Consider the following 10,988-nt stretch of genomic DNA (forward strand, 5'->3'; position numbering starts at 1 on the left):
CCATCATTTTGTCTTTCATATCACTTATGCATTCTTCTGTGTCATTTAGCAGGCTATTCATTGCTTTTAGATTGAATTATCTATTTCTGATTGGGTCATCTTCATAGTTTCTAGTTCTTTGTTAAAATAATCTGCATTTATATTCAGACTTTCTTAATTCAGTTAGCTTTTTTATTACCAACTTTTTAAATTCAGTATCTATTAGACTAATTATCTCAGTTCCCCCCCCCCCCTTCAGGGGTTTTCTCTTGCTCTTTCTATTGGGAGTAGTTCCTTTGCCTTTTCATTTTATTTGTGTTTCTCTGTCTCTGAATTTAGGTGAAACAGCTATTGCGATCTTAAAGGAGTGCTTTTATGTGGGAGCATCATTGTGTAGCCTGTGTGCCCAGTGTCTTTGCTGTGAGGACTGGAGTTGATGTGGAAGGCAGCCACGTCTTTCCTCAGGGTGTGCTGGCAGCTGTCACTTTGATGGGGGGTGGTTGGTATTGGAGGAGCTAAATCCTGCTCAGAGTGTGGGGCAGGGCTTCCTCTCTGCTCCTTGACTGTTGCCACCCTCTCAGGGGTGGGGTCTGTTCCCCAGTTGCTGAAGTGAAGGCCCCTAAGGGTTTGACTTGAGTAGGTTCTCTTCTCTTTAAGTGTGTATTTTTTGTTCTCCCCTCACTGGGGTCTTTGCCTCAAAGGAGGGAAGTGTTGAAGTCAGTGAGGATCATGCACTCCCAGAGGTCTGATGCTCTGCCTGTTACGGCATCTGTGGCTCTGCTCAGATGCAATCCAAGGTCATGTCCTTTCCCTGATGGTCATCCCAGATCTAGTGCAAGGTTGTGACACAGATTGAGCAGGGCCAGAGCATTCACTAGGCTGGGACTGGGGGTTTGGGCATTGCGCTTGCAGGAATTGAAGTGGCCGTGCTGCTGTCAGAGGCCTGAGCAGCTTCCTTGGCACTACCAGTGCCAGCAATGGCTGCGGCCACTCCACCTAGATCACACACCTGGCTCCTTGGCCATCTTCATGTTACTAGATGGAGTCTTTTCCCAGGACTCAGCTGCCCTAGATCCTGTGCCAGACCTTGTGGAGTGAGTAGGACTGGGGTGTTTGCCCAGTTCAGATTGGTGAGTATGGCAAGGTGGCAGCCACCCCTGTAGAGCTCTCTCTGCCCTGTCTATTGGCAAGTCAGCACTCATGCACTTACCGTGAGTGGAGTCTAGGCTTCTCTAGACCTTTTATTTCTGTGCCAGCCATTCTCCCAGCAGCTCAGGGGATTTGCTTCCTCTGTGTGGGACCCAAGGACTAGGACACCCAGTCTGTGGCTTGACCCGTTCACTCTTTAGGGTGAGTGTCCACCAGTGTAGTCTTTCTTTTTCCTCCTAGACCCCTCTTAGGGGCACAAGTCCTGACCGCAGTGCTTTTTTTCCCCCATCCTACCTGGTTATGTGGAAATCTTTCTTGTAGCCTTGGTTATATAGACATTGTTCTGCCAGTTTTCAGTTACTTTTCCTTGAGAATTATTTCGTATGTAGATGTCGCGGCATGTGGGATCTTCCCAGACCAGGGCACAAACCCGTGTCCCCTGCATCGGCAGGCAGACTCTCAACCACTGTGCCACCGGGGAAGCCCTGTAGATGTATTTTTGATGTGTTTGTGGGTCGAGGTGAGCTCCACTTCCCCTTACTCTGCCATCTTGATTCTCCACCTGGGATAACCTTAACAGCATAAAAGAGATATAGAAGAAGCGTATTGGCAATTATATCTATCTATTTAATTATATACACATGTGTGTGTGTGTGTGTGTGTTTTAACAGTAGGTCCTTGTTGGTTGTCTATTTTAAACAATCCCAAACTCCCAATCATATATTTTTAATGTATGCATATGTATAGGTGTTTTAATACATTTAGTTCAGGTATTTTGCTGGTAATGAATACAGAGTCATGGGTTTGACCCAGGTAGGAGTGCTTCTTTCTATTTATTTATTTATTTATTTATTTTTATTTGGCTGCATTGGGTTTTCGTTGCTGTGCGCAAGTTTTCTCTAGTTGTGGCGAGCGGACACTACTCTTCGTTGTGTTGCGTGGGCTTCTCATCGCAGTGGCTTCTCGTTGCAGAGCCCGGGCTGTAGACACACAGGCTTCAGTAGTTGTAGCACAAGGGCTTCAGTAGTTGTGGCTCACGGGCCCTAGAGTGCAGCCTCAGTAGTTGTGGTGCACAGGCTTAGCTGCTCCGTGGCATGTGGGATCTTCCCGGACCAGGGGTCGAACCCATGTCCCCTGCACTGGCAGGCGGATTCTTAACCACTGTGCCACCAGGGAAGCCCCAGATTGTTTCTTTTTATTTGTGGCTACTAAAGATTCTTTTTTCCCTCCAACAGTGAAAGCAAACCCAAAACTCAGATGAATCAAACAGCACATTTTATAAATAGAGAAGTCTATTTTATTCATAGGAAAGCTGTGGAATGATGAAATATTCATTTAATTGATAGCTGTCTGTCAACATATGATAATAGCAATTTTTTGTGAATATAAGAGACCAAAAAGTAGTTCTGTCATGGCAAAACAGTGACAGGTGTATCAGGTGCCTTGAGTTTAGTAAACAATAGTTATCAACCATCTGGGTATGGTACAATCTACATACATGCACAGTGTATCCAGCAGTTACAGGTTCATCTCTGTGCCCACAATAAGTGGGCCGATTTTGCCATTTAAACTTGGCATATGCTCTCAGAGGTGTTGATTATTCAAGATACCTGTATGCCCAAGTCTATTAAGCTTAAAAACTACATTTTAATGGCCCCTCATATTCAAACCCTGTTTAATATGGCAAACGCTTGAGAGCTACTTACAAACACCATTACATTTCATCACTAATTACTAATAACAGGAATGAAATTAGCACCTGTCTCAGCTGCTTTAGATTTTGGATTGCACTTAATAAACAGTTGAGAAAATCCTCTGTTGCTAAACATTTACTGGGCCATTTGCATCCTGATTTTCAATGTGCTATTATGATTTATACTCTCATATAGTCATCTGAAAAAGCATAGGACTTAAAGACACTGTTTCTTATTTGAATTTAAAACAATGTTTTTAATACCTTACATTTTGAAATAATTTTTCAGTATGAGACATCAATTTATCGTCTATAAAATCATTCTATCTTTCTCTTAAAGGCTACTAAAACGAGAAAGCTAGTGGAGTGAACAGGCATTTTCACACACAAAAAACCTGAAAAATCGTTACAATAAACTAATGCACAAAAAAAGAAAGTTCTACTGGTTTTAATGATCCCTTAAAACACAAAAATCTCTTGAAGACGTGAAACCCTGGTTTCTCTAGTCATCCCTTCTGGATCTTTGGTCTATGCTTTTACTATAGGTACTGGAGAGTTTTAACATGAAAACAAGGCAATTAAATTGCAAAATTGTTCAGTGCTACTCACAACACCATTAAATAGCATCACTTAATAATAACAGCAATGGTAGATTTGGGAAAGTTTCACACTCAGTGAAACCACACTGAAACGGTGTGAGAGAAATTATGTAAAAAGTAGTATGATAAAAAAAAATGTCATGAAACCATCTCATTAGTGTCCAAGGTAAATGATCATGGTATAAAACACTTCTCTATCTTTTGGACCCAATCTTTTCTATCTTTGGACCCAATCAGTTATTATACTTAAATGTATAAGACATTATCTTCAGGATTTCAGGCCAGCTGAACTCTAGATATAGTGACTCTAATCATTCAAATTGTTGTCTTTAATTTAATACAGATTTATTTTTCTAATATTTCAAAGTACATCAGGAGGCATTTTTAAAATAAAGTTTATAAGCTTTGAAACATTGTTACAAAATAACCAGAAGATGGCAGCATGGCACCTGTTTAGAAATTTGATAGCTTGTATCTTCCATTAAGCGGAAACAGTTTCTAGATTTTTATAAATAATATCTTTCCAATCACAAAATTTTCTCAACATAGAAAATGTAATTAAGAAAAGACTGTTAGTAAGGTCTAAATGATAGCTTGACCAAAGCAGAATTACAAAGGAACAAAAATTGGCTTCTTCTTTACTGAAAATAATGAAGAAAGATGAAAGAGAGATGGTAGAGGGAGAATGTCAAGGCTCTTAAAAATGTGCTTTCAGAACATTTTAAATAGGCTTGATAGAACCCATTATGGGAAAGAAGAGACTTTTAAAATTCCAAACAAGATGAGCCCTGATATTGAAATAACCAATTAATTCCATCGAGGCCATTAGGAAAGAATTAAAGGTCATTATCATAATTGAACAAGTTCAAAACAAACTCCTTAAATTTATCATCTTTAAAGTCCATTTCAGCTTTTAAAAAATACACCTATGGTTTTATGGTCTTACAGATCTTTTATAGCCCAAATATGTGAACAGTTTACAAAGAACTTCAGTACACTCATTTTATTTTTAAAGGTGTAATCTCATTATAACTAACAAAATTAACTGAAGACGTCTGTTTAGCTATGAAAAAAATGACTTTTAAACCTCAGGTAAGAATCCACATATTTATAGTAATATGGAACATAATAAAATGACAGTTCAAGAAAACATTTTTCTATAATCCCTGAAAAATCTGTAATAAGATTTTACTGTACTAGGAATTTTGAGGAAAGCTTCTCAGTATATTCCATTATGAACTGTTAAAAATAAAACTCAGCACATTACCTATTACGTTTTCCTGTTCATTTTTTAAATTTATGATATATACTGAACCCTCACCCTTCTACCAAAAACTCTAGAGCCTGTTCAAACTGAACTGGTTACCCTGCATGTTATAAGACTAGTGTGGGTTTTTCACATGTATTGGTATATTTGTGTATATCCATTTATTCAAAGCTGATTTGTTGGCTACTATAATAGTTGGCCCCATTCTAGGCAATGACTGAAATGCATTACACGTTTTTAATAGATCCATTAAATAATTATATCAGGAAAATAGAAAATATAGGAACTGAATAGGAATGCCAAACATTTTGTGGAAATGTCTATATAGTCGTCATAACTAACAACAGAAATAATTGTTACTATGTGCTGTTTGAATTTCAGTCATTTTTCTTAGTTTTGTATAATTGGTATAATAGTTAATCAAACTTATCTTTTATACGTATTAAACTACCATTGAGTTCATCGTATGAAGACATCTAGTAAACTATATTTTTCAAATAATGAATCACAGAATAACAAACAAAACACTTAGTGATTAAAGCCACCTGAGAATCCAGGCAGAAGGGAGATGATTTTTTTCTCATTTCCTCCTGCAGTGGGCAGCAGAGGCTCAGTTAGGTTTTAACAGGAAACTATGAAAAACAGGGCAAAACAACTGCTCAAACAGTAAACAGGTGTTGTTCTCAGGGCTCATAGGTCTTGGGGGCAGGAAAACAAATTAGACTATGATGGTGATGATAATTATGATTATACTGATAAGTATTTTATAAAATGTTTTACCTTTTTCCCCCTCATTAAAAAAAATATCCATAGGCTGTATAAATTGTCACTTTTTACAGTTGAGTGACTTGAGATCCAGTTAAGGTAAACCTCAGGATGGAGAGCTACTGAAAAGTAGAGTCAGGATGCTGAACTAGCTATTCCTGCCTCTACATTAGAATTAGAGGAAAATTGGGAACAGATCAGAAAAGTTCAGCACTGAAAAGATCCTTTGGAGATGAGAAATTACTTGTATTCTTTAAGTATTCTACAAATATAAATAAAATATTTGCTCAAGCTCTTAAGCTCCATGTCTGAAGGCAGAAATGAAATTGAAACTTATCCAGGCTATTTATACTGAAAGAGAGATTTCAGTAGTCAGGATGATTAGTTCACCTTAACCTTGATTCCCACCTTCTCTTGGTAAATTCCCAGGTAAGATGTTAACCACCCCCAACGCCCCACCCACCCAGTAGAGGATCTTGGCCTTGTGAACAGAGATAACAATTCAGGATGAAATATTTTGGAGCAAACAATTTATTATTTGGGTCTTTTTATACTCTATGAACCTCACCTTGTGTGACATCCAGTGTAGTCTCATGCTTAGATAGTTATGTGCTGAGAACCTTACTGAGTGGCTATAAAAAATGGAAGCTTGAGTACAGGCTTAGTCATTCTACTTTATGAGCCTTACCTTGGTTTTGTCTCAGAGCTTTCTCTACCAGGCATAGAGGCCTGGTTCCTGAAATGTTCTCATAAGCAATTCCTTTTTACAAAGAACTATACAGAGCCATAAAAATAATTAACAATACAAAGTATCCTACATTAAATGCTAAATGTGTGGAAAGGCAAGAAATGCTATAGGAAACAGCCAGCCAGCCAGGTGTTGTCCTAGGTAATGGAGTATAGCAATATACTCAGCAAAGGAATTTGAATCAATTTCTGAAAACATCAGAGAAACATTGAAGACTTTTGAGTAAATCCATGACTAAAGCATTGGTTTCTTCTAGTTGTTTCCACTTTAGATATAATTTTCACTCCAGATGAAGAATATGAAAGAGTTAAATGGTTTTTTAAACAGCTTACTCCTTATTGTACATCGACCTCAGGTGGACAAAATAATACTTCTTTAAAATTTGACCAAATTTGGCCAAATTTTAAAATGTTGGAAGCATGAAACCTACCCGGTTGCTGGTTGGTCTTTGCTTACTATCTTCCTTTCTTTAACTAAATGTTTTTTTTTTTTTCTATTATATCAGACTAATATTTTACTTTGATCTATGGAGTTCAAATAAAATGTTACTGCCTTTTAATGAAAGAACTATTTTTGGGGTCTTATTTTTTTTATGACATGACTTTTTATAATAGAAAAATATTACCAGGTACTCTTCTTCCATATGCTAAGATATGCATAAAAGAAGAAAAAGGGAAACAGCTTTAGAAAAATTATAACTTCATGGTTTATTTTTACTTGATGTTAAGAATTTCTGCTAATTATAATATACAAGTTATGTAGGTTGTACAGATTTAATTTTTTCATTTTCTTTGGAGCTTTGATCTTTCCCAGGTCTTTGACCTTTTGTGATACAATTCTTCTATCATCTTTTTCCTTATCCATTATATTAGGTGTCCCAAATCCCTTATACCTGTTATTTTTCCAGTTTCCCTTCCCTTATTTTTTTTTTTTCTGGAATCTAATTAACTCTCTTTTTCACAAAATTTATGTATTTAGGACAGAGACTGTAAGGAAAACTGTGACAAAAGAATATTAACAGAGAAAACTAAATTGATCAATTAAATTAATTTTGAACAATGAGAGATTTGACTTTTTTTATTATTGAAATAATTTCTGTATGTTTATTTGTAAATGCTTATTTGCCATCATCCTTAGTTACTTACCCATATACAGGAAACTCACAACATACTAATTTCAATTTGTGTGCAGCATAAAGTGTTATTGTTTTTCAATGTCCTAATTCCAAATCTCATAGGCAAATCTGGACTTTCATCTGGCAGCTAACAAACAGTTTACGTTTGGTGAAGTGGTACTCTCTACGACCTACTCATTTTCTACTGATAGTGTTAACATTATACCGTAGTTCTTGTGCTTTTTTGAAATAAAATATTTTATAAATTATTTCAGTGATCTATGGGGAAAATATAAAATTTTGTGATTAAAAACAAAAGATAAGAAAACTAGTATTAAAGTGAGAATCTAGAACTGCTCATCTGCAAGTGATTTTAAATACACCTCTTATTGCTAATCCCAGCCAGGGATTTTCCACTGTGCTTCTGTGCTTCCGACATTCTATCTTGCTTTTCACATTCTCTTCCAGAGATGTAAAGTTCATGTTACAAAATTTTTGTTACATGGTAATTTATTTCCTCCTTTCTGCCTATTTGATTTTATACCATTATATACAAATCAAATGATGACAAAACTCTTCAGGTTCTTGATCTTTGCTCATTGATGCTAATTGTTTTTTTTCAACTAAGAGTATAACCATTAAATGAATGCAAATGTATCAATAACCTTCAAAATAATTTTCACTTACATGATAATGGTTTACAGTAGGCATATAAGATGAAAATTACATAAACTATTTTTCTAGATCTTGTTAATCTACGCAGGTAGATACATCGTAAATCATATTACATCTTCAGTACAAGACATGTTGTGGCAATTAATAAATACTTGTTTTGAGTTTGAAGAAATAATATAAACAAGATAATATTTGGGGATAGGTGAATGTTATGAAAATAGAAAACATAGGCTTAAGCAATGGGTTTGGTTCATATTATTGATTATGAAATATGGAGAAGTAATATATTCTCATCAGTTTACTTGGAGGAAAAAAGAACTAGAACAGTGATTATAAAATTCAGTGAAATAGTGACATTGGAATAATTTGGTAGCTACAAAGAAAGTTTTGAAATGTGTTGGCTTGATTTATCTAATTACCTGCCTGAATCTCTGTTATAATAGCTATAAAATTTTTGATAACATTTTATTTATTTTTAAAAAATTTATAATTAATTTTTATTATTAATTAAAAAAATTTGGCTGGGTTGGTTCTTTGTTGCTGTGCGCTGACCTTCTCTAATTGTAGCAAGTGGGGGCCACTCCTCACCACAGTGCATGGGCTTCTCATTGCGGTGACCTCTCTTGTTGCGGAGCACGGGCTCTAGGTACGTGGGCTCAGTAATTGTGGCTTGCGGGCTCTAGAGCGCAGGCTCAGTCGTTGTGGCACACAGGCCCAGTTGCTCCACAGCATGTGGGATCCTCCCGGACCAGGGCTTGAACCTGTGTCCCCTGCATTGGCAGGCGGACTCTCAACCACTGGACCACCAGGGAAGTCCTGAAAACATTTTAGATCAACAAAAAAGTTGCAAAAAATGACATGGTGTATATATATATGCCCATCATCCAGCTTCCCCTAATGTTAACATGTGACATAGTCATAACAATGTCTTTGTACAGTTATACAGTTAACACCGGAACAATAGTACTAATTAATCCGTGGTCCTTATTGGAATGTCACCAGTTTTTTCCACAAATATGTTTTCTTCTGTTTCAGAATCCAAAGTAGGATCCCAGATTATATTTAGTTGCTGTTTTCTTAGATTCTGCTAATCTATGAGAGTTGCTAAATTTTCCTTGTCTCTCATGATCTTGCAACACTTGAGTAGTGGTCAGTTTCTTTGTAGAATGACTTTTGCTCTGGGTTTGTGTGATGCTTTTCATGATTAAATCAAGCTGAAGTATTTTTAGCAGTTCCACAAAAGCAGTGTTGTATCCTTCTCAGTGCATAATATCAAGAGGTATATAGTATATTTTATCCCTCTGGATGTACTCAATTAAGGTAGCATGTGCCTAGTCTTTCCACTTTAAATTTACTATTTTTCCCTTTAAACTAAAAAAAAAAAAAAAAAAATTTGGGAGAGATACTTTAAGGCTATGTGAATATCCTGCTTCATCCAATTATTTTAGCATCCATTGTTGAATTTTACCTGCAGCAGTTATTATTGTGATGTTTACCTGATGGTGATTTTGTATTTCCCTTATTATTTCTCTTTATTATTATATAATAGGCTTTATGTCACTTGTTATTTGCTATTACTATTAAGCAGAAAAAAAATACGTTGTTTCTTATTTTTGTTCCTATTTATTAGTTAAGACTAGCATTCCTTCCAAAGGCTTTAGCTAACTTAGAGTTCTTTTTTCAAAACATGTTTTTAACTAAATTTTGCTGGAACAGTGAGTTACATTCATTCAAACCTTCCCCACACCAAACCCTGTTCATAACATCATATATACATATAGTTATGTATATATATGCTAGTAATATACATGGGCAAATATATATTGACATTTCAATTTTCTTCTAGTTTTAAGCCACCACAGCTCCATTAAAGAACCAACGCTTTGTAATTGCTTTGAATGAATCAGTATGGTCTCTATTATGTCATTGATCAGCTAATTAAAAATTCTTAAAATAAGAAGTGCTATGATTATTTAATGATGATAAAATATCTGATGTGAGAGCTCCCTTATTAAAGTTCACCATAGCTTTGAGGGAAAAAAAATGTATAACAGGAACAAAGCAAACAGTACAGTAATTTGTAATTCTAGAAGGTGAGATTAGATCTTAAAGATTCATTTTTCCTTAAATATAAATTGTGGATACCATGGTTGGAATTTTATTAACACCAAATAAATCATAAAAAGCATGCAAACTTAATTGAAAATTATGTCACTAAATTTTCCCTCAGTATATACTTCAGAATTTTCCACAGTATATTCTACAAATTCTAGATATTTCTGTGATATGTGAGTGCTTCAGAGATGGTGAGAAAAATTTCTAGGTATGTTAGCTTCTGGTTCTGTGTAGCTACTAAATGTACTGTGTGTCAAAAATAAGAAATTTTATTTTTAGATACATGAACAGCAAATATGGCTTTGGTCATCTTTCAGGAAACCCTTTGCACTCTTTTAAGCTTTCTGTGAATCAGTCTGATGACATCATGCAAATTACATTGTCTTATTTTGTGACTCCTGCAATTATTCAGCTTTATCATGGACTCACCAAGAAGTTTTTTCCCCCCACTATTTAAAATCACTAATGGATTTGCAGCTAACCTTTGGCTTCAGTCTCGGTCGGTTGCCTTCAGTATCACTTGTGTATGCATTGAGCTGATAAGTACTGTGGTTCATTTTACTCTTAAGCAAACCAAGTTTAAGGAAAAAAGAAAACAGAAAAAAGAAAAAATCAAAACTCCAGACCAATAATTACCTTAGCTTGAGATGAAGGTGGTGAAAAATCATTTGATTGCTTCCTAATTCTTGGCGAGATATAACAAAATAAGGTTTTGGGGAGGTGGAGGGTGAGAGGAGGGCCACACAGCAGAACGGAGGGGAGACAGCAGGGGCTCTGAAATAGCTTTCTTATGCTGCTTATTATGTCCTTGGATTCTTTCAAACTGCATTTTATTCTGTATTATCAGTTTGATAAAATTATAATTAAAATGCATATCTTGGTTT

Source organism: Mesoplodon densirostris, chromosome 6 (assembly GCF_025265405.1).
Source record: "Mesoplodon densirostris isolate mMesDen1 chromosome 6, mMesDen1 primary haplotype, whole genome shotgun sequence".
Classification (NCBI taxonomy): Eukaryota; Metazoa; Chordata; class Mammalia; order Artiodactyla; family Ziphiidae; genus Mesoplodon; species Mesoplodon densirostris.